This window comes from Sus scrofa, chromosome 2 (assembly GCF_000003025.6).
Source record: "Sus scrofa isolate TJ Tabasco breed Duroc chromosome 2, Sscrofa11.1, whole genome shotgun sequence".
Classification (NCBI taxonomy): Eukaryota; Metazoa; Chordata; class Mammalia; order Artiodactyla; family Suidae; genus Sus; species Sus scrofa.
The window spans coordinates 136,730,160-136,746,819 of record NC_010444.4 but is presented as its reverse complement, the minus strand read 5'-3'; the positions used below and the strand labels follow the sequence as shown (position 1 = coordinate 136,746,819).

At 44.2% G+C, this 16,660-nt stretch overlaps 1 protein-coding gene across 2 annotated transcripts in view; it reads right to left on the bottom strand.

Moving 5' to 3' along the window:
• JADE2 (jade family PHD finger 2) overlaps positions 1–16,660 on the bottom strand; it is a 145,949-nt gene that overhangs the window by 85,185 nt on the left and 44,104 nt on the right. The gene's annotated exons all lie outside the window — the stretch shown is intronic.

Here is a 16,660-nt window from a genome sequence, read left to right as displayed (position 1 = left end):
TTCTCAAAAAACTAAAAATAGAACTACCATATGAGCCATCAATTCCACTCATGGGTACATATCTGAAAACAAACAAAAACACCAGTTTAAAAACATACATGCACCCCAGTGTTCATTGCAGCATTCTTTTTTAAATTTTTTACATTCCTGGGGGAAAAATGTAATTGTAATGTATACATGTAAGGATAACCTGACCCCCTTGCTGTACAGTGGGAAAAAAAAATTTTTTTTTTTTACATTCCTTTTTTTATTACTCAATGAATTTACTGCATTTATAGTGGTACAATGATCATCACAATCCAATTTTATAGGATTTCCATCCCACAACACCAGCGCATCCCCCCAGTTAAATTTTTACATTCTTTTAAAAAATATTATTATTATTATATTATTACTTTGTCTTTTTGCCTTTTCTGGGGCCACTCCTGGGGCATATGGAGGTTCCCAGGCTAGGGGTCTAATCAGAGCTGTAGCTGCCAGTCTACATCACAGCCAGAGCAACGCAGGATCCGAGCCGCATCTGCGACCTATACCACAGCTCATGGCAATGCGGGAACCTTAACCCACTGAGCGAGGCCAGGGATCCAACCTGCAACCTCATGGATCCTAGTTGGATTTGTTAACCACTGAGCCACGAAGGGAACTCCCAAAATATTATTTTCCTTTATGCTTTATCACAGGACAGAACACAGCTATATTAAATATAGTTCTCTGTGCTATACCCTAGGACCTTGTTGTTATCCATTCTACATATAATACTTTGCAGTGGCTAACCCCAAACTCTCACTCCATCTCTCCCCTACCCTCCTCCCCCTATAACAACAGGTCTGTTCTCTACCTCTGTGAGTCAGTTTCTGTTTTGTAGATACCTCTGTGAGTCAGTTTCTGTTTTGTAGGTAAGTTCATTTGTGCTACATTTTAGCTTCTGTGTATGTGATATCATAGGGTATTTGTCTTTCTCTTTCTGACTTACTTCACTTAGCATGATAATCTCTAGTTGCATCCATATTGCTGCAAATGGCATTATTTCCATCATTTTATGACTGAGTAGTATTCCATTGTGTATATGTACTTTTTCTTTATCCATTCTTCTGTTGATGAACATTTAGGTTGTTTTCATGAAAATGTGGTCTACACACACACACGCGCACACACACACACAAGGAAAGACATACACACAATGGACTACTACTCAGCCATATATAAGAATGAAATTTTGCTGTTTGCAACTACATGGATGGACTTGGAGGGTATTATGCTAAGTAAAATAAATCAACAGAGAAAGATAAATACCACATGATATCACTTATACACGGAATCTAAAAAGTAAAATATCAAACAAACTGGTGAATATAACAAAAAGGAAAAAGACCCACAGATATAGAGAACAAATTCGTGGTTACTAGTGGGGAAAGAGAGAAGGGGAGAGGCAAGATAGGAGTATGGGATTAAGAGGTACTAATTATTATGTATAAAATAAATAAGTCACAAGGATGTACTGTACAACACAGGGAATACAGCCAGTATTTTATAGAAACTAAATGGAATATAACTTTAAAATTTGTGAATCATTATGTTGTACATCTGTAACTTATGTAATATTGTGCATCAACTATATTTCAATTTTAAATAAATAAATAAATACTGATTCAATCTCTCTTTTAAAATTTTCCAGTGTTCTTCTTTACCTCTTTACTTAATCATTTTGGGCCACCCCTGTGGCACATAGAAGTTCCTGGGGCAGGGATCAAATTTGATCCGGAGCTGCAACCCACACCACAGTTGCAGCAACTCTGGATCCTTAACCCACTGCACTAGGGATCAAACCAGTGCCTCCACAAGACAAGCTGGATTATTAACCCACCGCACCACAGCGGGAACTCCCTCAATCTCTTTAACAGTTATGGGGCTATTCAGATTTTCCATTTCTTCATGAGTCACTTTTGATAAATTATTATTTTTTGGTGTTTTTCTATTTCATTTAAACTTCTTACCTTTGTTGGCATTAAGTTGTTCATAATATGTCTTAGTATCTTTTTTTATTTTCAATTTTTTAATTTTTAATTTTTATTAATTTTAGGGCCTCACCTGTAGCATATGGAAGTTCCTGGGCTAGGGGTCAAATTGGAGCTGCAGGTGCAGCTGGAGCTGGCCCACAGCCACAGCAATGCCAGATCTAAGAAGCACCTGTGACCTATGCTGCTGCTCATGACACCAGATCCTTAACCCACTGAGCAAGACCAGGGATTAAACCCACATTTTTACAGACACTATGTTGGGTTCTTAACCTATTGAGTGACAACAGGAACTCCTTACCTTAAAAAGTTGTAAAATTGAAGTAAAAAAAAAAATTGAAGTAAAGTTGATTTACAATGCTTTGTTAGTTTCTGGTGTATAACAAAGTGATATATATATATACACACATTTTTATATAAATATATATATACATTTTTCCTCATATTCTTTCCCATTATGGTTTATTATACAATATTGAGTATGTGCTATACAGTAGGACTTCATTTTTTATTTTTTATATATAGTTGTGTGTATCTGCTAATCCCAACCTCGTAATTTATCCTTCCTCCACCCTTCTTTCCCCTTTAGTAACCCTAAGTTTGTTTTCTATGTCTGTGAGTCTGTATTTGGTAAATAAGTTCATTTGTGTCTAATTCCATATATAAGTGATATCATATGGTATCTGTACTTCGCTTTCTTACTGCACTTAGTACGGTAATCTCTAGGTCCATCCATGTTGCTATAAATGGCATTATTTCATTCTTTTTTATGGCTGAGTAGTATTCAATTGTGTATATCACATCTTCTTTATTTATTGGTTGAAGGACACTTAGTTTGATTCCATGTCTTGGCTATTTTAAATGGGGCTGCTATGAACATTGGGGTGCATGTGTCTTTTTAAATTAGAGTGTGTGTCTTTTTCGGATATATGCCCAGGAGTGGGATTGCTGGATCATATGGTAACTTTATTTTTAATAGAACCTTATAGGAACTGCTATAAGGTTCTCCATAGTGGTTGCACCAATTTACATTCCCACCAAAAGGGAAGGAGGGTTCCCTTTTCTCTACATCCCCTTCAGCATTTTTTTCTTCGAGATTTTTTAATGGTGGCCACTGACTGATGTGAGGTGGTAGGTACCTCACTGGAGCTTTGATTTGCATTTCTCTAAAAATTAGCAGTATTGAGCATCTTTTCATGTGCCAACTGGTTGTACGTCTTCTTTGGAGAAATGTCTATTTAGGTCTTCTGCCCATTTTGTAAGTGGGTTGTTTGTTTTTTTGTTATTTCTTAGTATCTTTTAAACATGTATAGGATCTCTAGTAATGTTCCCTTCTTCATTCTTCTTATTATTTATTTGTTTATTCTCTCTTTGTGAGTCTCACCAGAGTTTCATCAATTTCCTTTTTTGAAAAACAAAGTTTAGTACTCAAAAAATTCTATTGTATGGTTTTTATTTCACCAACCTCTTCTCTTTTTTAATTTTTTTTTTTTTTTTTTTTGGTCTTTTTGCCTTTTCTAGGTCTGCTCCCACAGCATATGGAGTTCCCAGGCTAGGGGTCGAATCGGAGCTATAGCCACTGGCCTACACCACAGCCACAGCAATGCCAGATCCGAGCCGTGTCTGCAACCTATACCACAGCTCACTTGGCAACGCTGGATCCTTCACCCACTGAGCGAGGCCAGGGATCGAACCTGCAACCTCATGGTTCCTAGTCAGAGTCGTTAACCACTGCACCACAACAGGAACTCCTTAATGTATTTTTTATTAATTAAAGTATTATTATTTACAACATTGTGCACTAATTTCTTCTCTTATGCTTATTATTTCATTCTTCTACCTTCTTTGAATACAGTTTCTAGAAATGCATCCTTGGCTCATATTTTTTTTGTTGTCTTTCTAGGGCCACACCCAAGGCATTCGGAAGTTCCCCAGCTAGGGGTCTAATCAGAGCTGCAGCTGCCAGCCTACACAACAGCCACAGCAACATCAGATCTGAGCTGCATCTGTGACCTATGCTGCAGCTTCTGGTGATGCCCAATCCTTAACCCACTGAGCGAGGCCAGGGATTGAACCTGCATCCTCACAGACAGTATGTCAGGTTCTTAACCCACTGAGCCACAACAGGAACTCCACCACTTTACTCCTGCAAAGTGATGAATAGGAAATTTTCATTGGAATATAATTCTATTTATTCATTAATTTGATGAGTTTTTTTGTTCGTTTTTTGCTTTTTAGGGCTGCATTTGTGGTACAGGGAAGTTCCTGGGCTAGGGGTCACACAGGAGCTGCAGCCACCAGTCTACCCACAGAGACAGAAACGCAGGATCTAAGCCACATTTGTGACCTGCGTGGTAGTCTGCTGCAATGCCAGATCAGCAATCCACTCAGCAAGGCCAGGGATCGAACCCGCATCCTCATGGATAATAGTCAGGTTCTTAACCCACTGAGCCACGAGAACTCCCTTTATGGGTTTTTTGAGTGTGCCTAACTTAAATTTTTCTCTATCCTGAAATTGTGATGATATTTCCCCATAGTATAGTATCTTATAAAGCTTTCTATTTTTGCCTTTCCCAGCAAAGATTTATTTAAAATATAAGAATTTTTGAAGCTAAAAAAAATGGCAGTGCACTCTCTTTTGACCCAAACACTTACTTCTAGGAATCCAGCCTAAGTAAATGATTCTTAGGAAATAATAACTCACTTCTAAGAAACAATTTAAAGGATCTTCATTAGAGTATAATATATAATAATAATAATTTTTAGATGAGTTAGATATATAATAAGGCATATCCTTAATGAAACACTTTGTAGCTACTGAGAAATCATTATGGGATTCTGAGATTTGCACATAAACCTTAACTATTATTTTACTTCATAACAAGAAAATATGCACATGTTGTAATTTTTTAAATCTAATAAAATATTTTAAAATCGCACTTTAAAGAGATTAAAATCACATATACTAATGCTCACAAATGAAAATTTTTAAGTCGAGATGAAATTCACAGAACATAAAGATAACATTTAAAAATGAACAATTCAGTGGCACTTAGTATATTCACAATGTTGTGTCATCACCACCACTAACTGGTTTCAAACATTATCCTCACCCCAAAAGGACACCCTGTACTCACAAAGCATTCCAAACTCTCCATTCCACACTCCCCCTACCACCCCTTCCCACTCTCTAGCCCCTGCCAACGAGCAACCTGTTTCTGGGGATTTACCTAAATTTATGGATATTTCATATAAATGGAATTATACAATATATGACCTTTTGTGTTTGGCTTTTTCACTCAGTTTGATGTTTTGAGGTTCATCCATGTTGTAGAATATATTAGTACTTCATTTCTTTTAATGGCTGAATAATATTCCACTGTAGCTCACCAATGTGATTTTAACATTAAAAAAAGCAAAACGACAGAGTTCCCATCGTGGCGCAGGGGTTAACGAATCCGACTAGGAACCATGAGGTTGGTTCAATCCCTGGCCTTGTTCAGTGGGTTAAGGATCCGGTGTTGCTATGGCTGTGGTGTAGGCTGGCGGCTACAGCTCTGATTCGACCCCTAGCCTGGGAACCTCCATATGCCGTGGGAGCGGCTCAAGAACACAAAAAAGACAAAAAAAAAAAAAAAAAGCAAAATGGTATACCAAATATACCAAACTCTATACAGAGAACAATATAATTTTGTATTTAACATTATAAGCACAGGGAAAATGGGAAGAAAATACACTTAAATATTAACAGGGGCTACCTCTACATAGTGGGATTATGAGTAATGTTAATTTTAGTTATACTTTTCTGTATTTTCCTATTTTCACAATATGAAGAATAAGTCATTTAAAAAGATTAATAGGGAGGAACACTTCCCAACTCATTCTACAAGTCAGTATCAAAACCAAAAAACTACAGACCAATATATTTTATGAATATAGATATAAAAAATCCTGAACAAAATACTAGAAAGCCAAATTCAATGACATATGAAAAAGCTTTATAAACCATGACCAAATGTGATTTATTCCAGGAACGCAAGTTGGTTGAACATCTGAAAAGCAATTAAATCATATCAATGGAATAAAGGACAAAATCCACAAGATAACTTCAGTAGTTTTTGGCAAAATTCAACAGCTCTTCATTCTAAAAACACTCAACAAACTAGAAATAGAAAGGAACTTCCTCAGCCTGGTAAAAACACAAAAAAAACCCTAACATCCTATTTAATGAGGTGAGCCTGAGTGCCTTCCCCTGAATATCAGGGATAGGACAAGAACATCCACTTTCATCACTTCTATTCAACACCGTAATGGAATTTCTAGTCAGGGCAGTTAGGCAAGAAAAAGAAATGAAAGGCGTCTGGATCAGAAGAAAGCAGCAAAAGTGTCTTTATTCGTAGAAGACAGGATCTTGTATATAGAAAATCCTAAAGAATCCACTAAACAACAATTAGAACTAATAAATAAGGTCATCAAACTTGACAAGATCAATACGCAAAAATCAACTGTATTTCTATATTCTAGCAAAATAATCCAAAAAATGAACTAAGAAAACAATTCACAAGGAATAAAATATTTAGGGGTAAATTTAACCAGGGAAGTGTAAGAGTTATATACTGAGGAGTTCCCGTCGTGGCGCAGTGGTTAACGAATCCGACTAGGAACCATGAGGTTTCGGGTTCGGGCCCTGCCCTTGCTCAGTGGGTTAACAATCCGGCGTTGCCGTGAGCTGTGGTGTAGGTTGCAGACGCGGCTCGGATCCCGCGTTGCTGTGGCTCTGGCATGGCCAGTGGCTACAGCTCCGATTCGACCCCTAGCCTGGGAACCTCCACATGCCGTGGGAGCGGCCCAAAGAAATAGCAAAAAGACAAAAAAAAAGACAAAAAAAAAAAAAAAAGAGTTATATACTGAAAACATGTGTGAAAGAAATTAAAGAAGATCAAAATAAATGGAAAGACATTCTGTGTCTATGGATCAGAAGATTTAATGTTGCTGTGATGGTAATATACAGATGGAATGCAATTCCCATCAAATTCCAATGGGCTTCTTTGCTGAAACTGACAAGCTGATCCTAAAATTTATGTGAAAATGCAAGATATCTGGAAAAACTAAAACAACCTGGGGGTAAAAAAAGGAAGATTCAGAGTTCCCATTGTGGTTCAGCAAGTTAAGAACCCAACTAGTATCCATGAAGATGAGGGTTCAATCCCTGGCCTTGTTCAATAGGTTAAAGATTTGGTGTTGCTGCAAACTATGGCATAGGTCTTGGATGTGGCTCGGATCTGGTGTTGCAATGGCTGTGGCGTAGGTGGCTCTGATTTGACCCCTAGCCTGGGAACCTCCATATACCATGGGTACAGCCCTAAAAAGACCCAAAAAAAAGGAATAAGAAGAAGATTTCACACATCCAACTCTCAAGACTTAGTATTAAACTAGCATAATAAAGACTGTGTGAAAAAGACAAAAAAAAAAAAAAAAAAGAGTTTCCGTCGTGGCTCAGTGGTTAACATATCTGACTAGGAACCTTGAGGTTGTGGGTTCGGTCCCTGCCCTTGCTCAGTGGGTTAGCGATCCGGCATTGCCGTGAGCTGTGGTGTAGGTTGCAGACGCGGCTCAGATCCCGAGTTGCTGTGGCTCTGGTGTAGGCTGGTGGCTACAGCTCCGATTCGACCCCTAGCCTGGGAACCTCCATATGCTGCGGGAGCGGCCCAAGAAATAGCAAAACGACAAAAAAAAAAAAGATTGTGTGATACTGGCCTAAAGATCAGATATATAGGTCAACAGAAGTGAAAATTTATAAATAAACCTCTTATATTTAAGGTCAACTAATTTTTGACAAGGGTATCAAGACAATTCAATGGGGGACAGAACTGTCTTCAAATAGCACTGGGACAACTGAATATTCACATGCAGAAGAATGAAGCTGGACCTCTACCTCACACCATATGGAAAAGTTAACTCAAAACAGATTAAAGACCTATATGGAAGAGGTAAAACTCTAAAACTCTTTAAAGAAAACATAGGAGTAAACATTTGTTACTTGCATTAGGCAATGGTTTCTCAACTACCAAATCCAAAGTACAAGCAACCAAAGAAGAAAGAGATAAATTGGACTTATCAAAATAAAAAAAATTGTGCTGCAGGGAGTATCAACAAGAAGGTATAAAGAGATGTTCTTTTCTGGGGCAGTGGGTTAAGGATCTGGCATTGTCACTGCAGCAGCTTGGGTGGCTGCTGTGGTGCCAAATTGATCCCTGGCCTGGGAACTTCCACATGCCTCAAGTGTGACACACACACACACACACACACACAAAATAGTTAAAGACAACCTGGATGATGGTAAAAAATTTTTGCAAATCGTTTTTCTGACAAGAGACTTTTGTCTAGAATATATAAAGGACCCTTACGACTCAATAATAGACAAACAAATATTCATTTTAAAAAAATGAGCAAAACATTTGAATATATATTTCCCCAAAGAACATGTACAAATGGTCAATAAGCACCTGAAAAAAGTATTCAACATCAGGGAAAAGGAAATCAAACCATAATGAGATACTTCGTCACATTACTAGGATGTCTATAAGGAAAAGGAGAGATAATAATAAATGTTGGCAAAGATGTGGAAATACTGGTACCCTCACATTCTGCTCATGGGAACGTAAAACAGTGCAGCTGCTTTGGGGAAATAGTCTAATGGTTCCTCAAAATGTTAAACATAAAGTTACCATATAACCCAGCAATTCTACGCTAGCAACACACCCAAGGAAATGAAAACATATGTCCATACAAAAACTTGTATGTGAATGTACAAAGCAGCATTATTCATAACAGCCAAAAAGAAGAAACAGCCTAAATGTCCACGAAGTGATGAATGGATAAATGAAATGAAGTATATCCATGCAACGGAATATTACCCAGACGTAAAAAGGAATGACATTCTAATATATGCTACAACATGGGTGAACCTTGGAAACATTACGTATGTGGTAAGAAGCCAGTGACAAAAGACCACATGTTGTGTGACTCCATTTAAATGAAATATCCAGATAGGCAAATCCATAAAGACAGAACGTAGATTAGTGGGTATCCAGGTCTACAGGTGGGACATGAGGGGAAAAGTAGAATGATTTTTAATGGGCATGGTTTTTTGAGGAGGAAGGTATTCTGAAATTGTTCACACTGTTGGTGGGAATGTAGATTGGTACAATCACTATGGAAAACAGTATGGAGGTACCTCAGAAAACTAAATATAGAACTATCACATGACCCAGCAATCCCACTCCTGGGCATATATCCAGACAAAACTTTCCTTGAAAAAGATACATGCACACCTATGTTCATTGCAGCACAATAGCCAAGACATGGAAACAACCTGAATGTCCAATGACAAATGAATGGATGAGGAAGATGTGGTATATATACACAATGGGATACTACTCAGCCATAAAAAGAACAAAATAATGCCATTTGCAGCAACAGAGATGGAACTAAAGACTCTAATACTAAGTGAAAAAAGTCAGAAAGAGAAAGACAAATACCATATGATAGACCTTATACCTGGAATCTAATATACGGCACAAATGAACCTATCTATAGAAAAGAAACAAACTCATGGACATGGAGAAGAGACTTGTGATTGCCAAGGGGGAGGGGGAGGGGAGGGAGTGGGATGGACTGGGGTTAATAGATGCAAACTGTTGCATTTGGAATGGATAAACAATGAGACCCTGCTGCATAGCACAGGGAACTATATCTAGTCACTTGTAATGGAACAAGATGGAGGATAATGTGAGAAAAAGAATATATATATATATATATATATATATATATATATATACACACATGCATACATATGTGTGTGTGTATATATATATATAAAACTGGGTCACTCTGCTGTACAGCAGAACTTGACAGAACACGATAAATCAACTATAAATTTTTTTTTAATGAAACTGATTGTAGTCATCATTGTACAACTCTGTGAATATATTAAAAATTATTAAATTGTATCAGTTAAATAGGCAAGTTACATGGTGTGTGAATTATATCTTGATCAAACTATTCTTTTTTTTTTAAATTTGATGAATCTGACAGGAGGACCCTGGTGATACCCAGCTGAGGCCATTTTAGTGTCATGTTGGAGTGCTGGAAAAAGACAGACTAGGGAGGGACGTGAGCAAAGAAGAAAGGCAATTACATGGAGAAGACTTGGGAGGCTCACCTGCCCATGAAAGCCAGAGTGAGGCTTGATGCAGGGGAGGGCTTGGGGCTCTGCAAGCCCCCATGAGACACATGACATTCCTAAGCCTGAGATGCAGCTCCTCAGAGAAGTTGCTGATGATGCCTCTGTGAGCCTCTCCAGGCTTCTATCCTGATGCTGGCCAGACCGGCCAGGCCAGTCCTCTCTTCTCTATACCGTTAAAACCGAGCCACTGGAAAAGCTGACCCCACCCTGCCACGTCTTGGAACCCTTCCGTGGAGGTGCTAGCTCCCACTGACCTCTCCCTTCTCAGCACGCTTTCACCCTACACGCAAGATGTCATCACCACAAGGTATCTAACAGTTGACGAGAGCAGCCTGCAAGTACAGCGAGGATACAGGTACACACACTGCTTTCCTAGCCTGTGAGGACAAGGGAACCCGGGCATGGCTCCTGCTCATATATCCCCATCTGCTCAAGTAGGGCTTCTGGGGCCCCCTGCTCGGTGCCCTTAGGATTTCTAGGAGCCCGAGGGAATGCTGCGGAATAGTGCACGAAGGTCCCCTAGGGTCTGCGGTCTCTTCCCTATGCCGTTCTTCTGGTCACCCTATGTCTCCCAGTGAGGATGCAGGGCTTGTTGGTGTTGGTTACACTTTGTCAGAGGGGTCCCTGAGCAGCATACCATGGATGCCGCTGCTTTAGTACAGCAGTGAGAAAGCCCAGTTATTAAGGGCTATCTTTGCTCCTGTGCTTTCTACAGAGTCACATTGGGGCATATGAAGCTCCGGTCAGGGTAAGCCCTAGTGGAGGAACCACACTGAATGCAGCCTCAAGCAGCCTTAATGTTCCAACTATAACCTCTAGTCGGTGTATTCTCTGCATAGGCCATGGGATTCCCTAACCATGACCAAGTATCTCTGAATCCCTGCTGACCTGGCGACCTGATTTGGCAAACAGGATGTCGCCTGAAGACTGGAACTCATAGCCATGAGTCTGCCAAACTCATTTGTAAAGATTTTTCTTATGACCACTGCTTCTTGCTTGGGCTTCTACAGCCTGACTGCCCTTTGAGGAGATGGTCATTAAATCTGGGTTTCTGGGAAAGCCATGTTTTCCTTGGTGACTACAGGTGCCATCCATCACACTTGGGCCAGAGCCAGCAAGTAAGATACACTTATTAATCCTTGGGCCCCAGTGTATTCAGAAGAGCACCAAGATCCCTGGGGCTGGGCTTTAGGTGGCCCTTAGAAAAGGGGCCTGCCCCCTCTTGGAAAACAAAGATGATCGCTAATTAGCATATGAAAGAAAGGCTCTGAGAAAGCCTGCAGTAAATGGTGTTCAGGTTTTTTGAAAATAGTGCTTCCCAAACATGTGTCCATGGAACACTTTTTTGTCCACCTCACCCACTATCATCCAGGGGCACATCGCCCTAATGACAAAGTCCAGAATTTAAGGCTGGCATTTGGGGTCCAGCCTACAGATCTCATTGGTCAACATCCCTCCTCTCCTGTCACCAGGATTCCTCTCAGTATCTTGCATGTTCTTGTTCAAGGCAAAGCCCACAGCTGTCTCTACCTGCTGAGGAGCCAGTATCTCCGAGCCACCTGTTCTCTTCAATGCCCAAAGCCACCTCTTCCCACTTCATGCTCGCTAGTGGCTATTGCTTCCAACACTGGGTATCCTTGAGTGCCTCTGGTTGCCTGTCCTCTCCCCTTCCTCCTTTCCACTCCTCGCTGCTCTCTGAATTACCCCTGAGAGGCCATGGGCATGGGATACCACACTTGGCAAGAAGCCAAGGGAGCAGGACTGGGTTTTGAAGGGGTCTCAGAGCTTGAGCCCCTCTTCTCAGCTTCCCACCCCACAGGAACCCTGCCTCCCTCAGCAGAAGAACAGGGGGAGGGATGGGAGGTGGAGATGGGGGTGGGGTGACAACCTAGTACCAGTTTCTGCCCTCTGCAGGGACCGGAGGCTGCCCCCATGCCTGAATCTGCCCCCTTGGCGAGAATGAATGATCAATGACGGTTCTTAGGGAGAAGCCCCTCCCCCCGTTCGGAACACACTCTCCACGTGGGAATTGGCCACTTCCCCAAACTGAAGACACATCCTGGCTGGAGCTGGCAGTGGGCCGGGCACCTCCGGGGCAGCCGGGCAGGGCGGAGTGTCCTGGAGAGCCGCGGATGGGCCTCACACCCAGCCTGGGCCAGGACACCCAGTCCTTGGCCGAGGCCCAAACCGGCTCTGTTTACAGAATCTGTCGGCTCTGTTTTCCCCTCCCCCACCCACCACTTCCCCTAGAGTCCTGGGGGCTGGGAGAGGGCTAAGAGGCAGCCAATCCTGGGCCGGCCCCTCAGTACCCTTCTGGGCTCCTAGGGTCCACCCGCCCCCTTCGCCAGTCTTCTGGTTTCCACTTCAAAGTGCCGAGTGGGAATGCGCATTTTAAGAGAGAAATCTGCAGCGAGCACCGCTTACTCCCCAGGAAAGTTTAGCTAATGGTGGAAAGATGGGCGCTGTGCCGGCAGGCACAGGGCGAGTTTTCTAGGTAAGGGGCTTACTCTTCCTGAATACCTCCAGACAGCCCGACCCGTGGGGCCCTCGGAGTTTGTCCAGAATTGCCGTCGGCACCCCAGACCCATGGGCCCCGGGAGTTTTTCCAGAACTGCCGCGGGGACTTGGCGCAAACTAGACGTAGCCCGGCGGGCAGGCCGGGGGCTTTCGGGGGTAGGCACGTCTTGCGATAAGGCCAACGGCAGGCAGGCCGGGCCGCAGTGACTCAGCCGCTGCGGCTACAAGGAAGCTCCGCGGGCCCCAAGGAGGAGGACAGAGGAGGTGGGGCCCAGCCTGGGACGCCCCGCCCCGCCCCGCCCCTGGGCTCCGGGAAGGACGGCCCGCCACCCCCAGCTTCCCAGAGGCGCCCGGATTTCCCACGGGTTTCCCCGTCTGCTGCAAATAGTAACAAAGGCTGGCACTTTCCGAGCGCTCATTATATGTTAGGCACTTCGCAGGCATCGTGTCTTGTTACCTCCATCAAGGTTCTGAAGCAGGCGCCACTATTACCTCCATTCAGAGACAAGGAAACTGAGGCTCAGAGATGCTAAGGGACTTGCTCAAGGTCACACAGCTATTGAACGGTAAAGGCCTCAGTTTCCAAACCCCCACATCTCTTGCCCCTTCCCAGCTCCCAAGGTCCCCCACCTCCTGCCTTCCTAGGTGCTAGCAGGCCCCCTGGGGATGCCTTCCAAGGCAAAACCAGAAACCTGGACATCCCCTGGCCTGGGGCTAACTCAGGAGAAACTTTGTCATTTAGAGGCAAACACAGTGATCTTGATTTCGCGTCTGCTGAACTCCCAGCCTGGTTTCAGATGGCAGCAAAGTTCCCCTGTCTCGAGTTTCCCTTTGACCTCCACTCTGAGGGAAACTGCTGGGCACAGGACTGGGTCCCCAGGGAACACTGCCCTGCCAGCTCAACCCTGCCCTCTGGAGAGATACAGTCTCCAGAAAGCCCCTGCCCTGCACACAGACTAGCTCCCCAAACCTGGGGCCTGGCCAAATAAGAAGCAGCAGGCGCACACTGCCCCACTGCTGCTGGCTGGACCCCGCCTGCATGGGTTCAGGGCCAGGGCTCTGCCTCAGAAAGTCAAGTCTGAACCCCAGCACGGGTGGAGGAGCAAAGAGCACCCTGACCCTGGGGCTGCCCTGGGAGGTGGTGAGCCTCCTGTTATCTAGGGTGGGGGAGCACCTGTGGAAGAAATGATTCAAAAAGAGGGTGGGACGAGATGACCTTTAAAGCCCCTAATTCTTCTATGAGTCAGGCAGAGTCCGAGTGAATGGCTTGTTCTGACAGCTGCTTAAGTGGAAACTTTCCCAGATGCTCCCACTTCCTTCCCCTTTGACCTCTTTATGCTGGGCCTCAGGATCGTCCTCCTTGAGGTTCAGAGAATATCGGAAAGAAGATCACTCCCAAGTGCCCTGCCTCAGTTTGCCAGTCTGTCTCAGTGGCCATTGTGAGGCTCTGATTCATGGGAGGAGAGCAAGGAGGAAAGATGAAAGGGAGGAAGGGGTGGGGGGAGGAAGGAAGGAAGAAAAGAAGGATGGATGGATGGATGGATTTTAGGATGAGTGACCGCCTCTGTGGTTGAACTGGTTTGACCAGGGCCCCAGTCCCAGCTCCACACCTCTTCCCCCAGACATGTGACCTTGAGCAATGTCACCTTACCTCCCAGGGCCTCTGCAAAGTGAGAAAACTCTGATACCAACCACCCTATCCCACTGTTGGTAGCACAACTGTGTGCTGGTGCCTGGCAGACAACACGGCTCTACAGAACCTCTTCATGGTTCTGTTTTAGGAGGAAAGTCCCCAAAGACAGGCAAATTCTGGTGGAGAGAATGGAGAGAGGAAAAGGCCTGCAGGGCACTTCCTGTGGTGGGAAGGGCTATCCTAAGACACTACCAACTACCACCCCTGTGTGCCAGGCATGGTGCTAGGGCGTCATACCCATTTTCGCACTTAGATCTGTTTATAAAGTAGATACTGGTCTTACCCCCATTGAATGGACAGCAGAATCAAAGCCTGGAAATGTTGAGACTTGCCCGTAGAGGATTCACAGCCAGGCAGGCTGACGTTGGGGCCTTGTCCTGCCCAGGTCCTGACTCAGGGCCCTTGGCCCTTCCTCATAGTTGTCTTGGAGGCTCGTACCCAGTGGCCTTTCTGGCCTAGTCCTCCCAGATCCCTGCCCTTGCCTGGCGCCCTCCCTCTGCCTGCTGCCTGTTCAGCCAGAGTGGTCTTGGCCAGCCAGAGACTGTCTAGTATCATGGCTGTGTTGGATCTGTGCCGAGAGGCCAGGGGGAACAGGGGCTAGGATTGAAGCCCCCAGTCACAGGACGTAGACAGGATGTAAGGGAAGGGTCCTGCTGGTGCTGAATCTTGCACAGAAAAGAAAGAAAGGAAGAGTGGGAGACAGGCAGCCACCTCTGCCCAGCTTGTGCACAGAACCAAGTGATCCTGGGTGCCTTTCACCTGAAACCAGCCCTGGTTCTATACGAGTTGAGGAAGGTTTCAGACAGTTAATTAGAAAAACTGTAAGACGGAGGCTGCCTTAACTCTAAGATGACACTGGAGGACCCCAGGATCTTCCCCAAAACACACACACACACACACACACACACGCGCGCGCGCACACACACACGTTTCAGAGTCAAGTGCGGCCTGGAGCATCCCCTGGTCAGAGCCCTGCCCTGCAGTCCTGGCCATCAGGGAAAATGTCTGTCCGGGGCACAGAGTCCCCAGAGGAGGACCCCTCCCTCCTTCCCCTCTTACCGCCACTCTTCGTCTTTCCTTGGAAACAAATCGCTCCCAACTTCAAAGCATCATAATCCCCCCAAAGAGCAATCTCGAGAATGTCAAGGGGAAACTATTGAATTATCCTGGTTGGCAGAAAAATCTAATTTATAGCAAAGCATTTCTCCTGAAGTTTTAATAGATTTTTTTTTTTTCTTCCGATGGATTTTAATGGGCAATTGTTTCCCGGGCTTGGAAATTTAGTTTGAAGCACTGACACTGCTTTTCAGTTCTTGATTTATTGCCAGCACCCTGCTTTTGAGCCTGATAGCAAACCCAGGATCCTCTTTTCCCTTAAACGTGAGGGGACTATGCTCTCTGTTCAGCCTGCTGGACCAGACATCTGATGGCACTGCTACCTCATGAAGGGGGTGAGGGGGCCTGGAGACCTGGCTGAACCTCTCTGCCCTCCTTGACTGGCTGCCAGGGGCAAGTTCCCTCCTTGAGGATTTTCTAGCATGGAACCTGAATGCTATGAGCATGAGGATGCCACTGGTCTCTGGGGAGCAATGGGGGCAGTGGCTGACCTTTCTCTCTGCCCACTCTCTGCCTTCTAGCCTAGCAAGGTGCCTGGCACAAAGTAAGGGCTCAGCCAACAGGTGTCGGTTGAAATAGAGGGTGGTGTGGCAGAGTGGCAGAGTCCTGCTTGGGCCAATTGACAGCTTAGGCTCCTGTTAGCAAAGGAATGCTGTGTTGACACCTCTGCCCAGGCTCCAGTCTACTGGGTTGGAATCATCTGGGCATGGCACAGGGGGCAGCACCCTTGCCAGGTCTTAAGAGGTCTTAATTTATAGGGGCAGGGCCAGCTCTGGAGAAGGGGGCTGGAGGGCCTGATGGCATCAAAAAAATGCATGCCACCCCCAGAGGATGAGAACTGCATTGTGCCCCCAGCCACCTTTCAAGAGTACCTGACTAAGGGAATACTTAACCAGAACTTGTTAAGGAGAGTGGGCTTTTGGAATGAATGACAGGCAGAGAAAGGAGATGTTTAGGGAAAAAGTCAACTTCTTTTAAGCCCTTGTAATGATGATACCCATTTTACAGATGCAGAAACTGAGGCTCAGAGAGGGGCAGAAGCTCACAAAACTTTGTCAGGTAGCCAAAGTG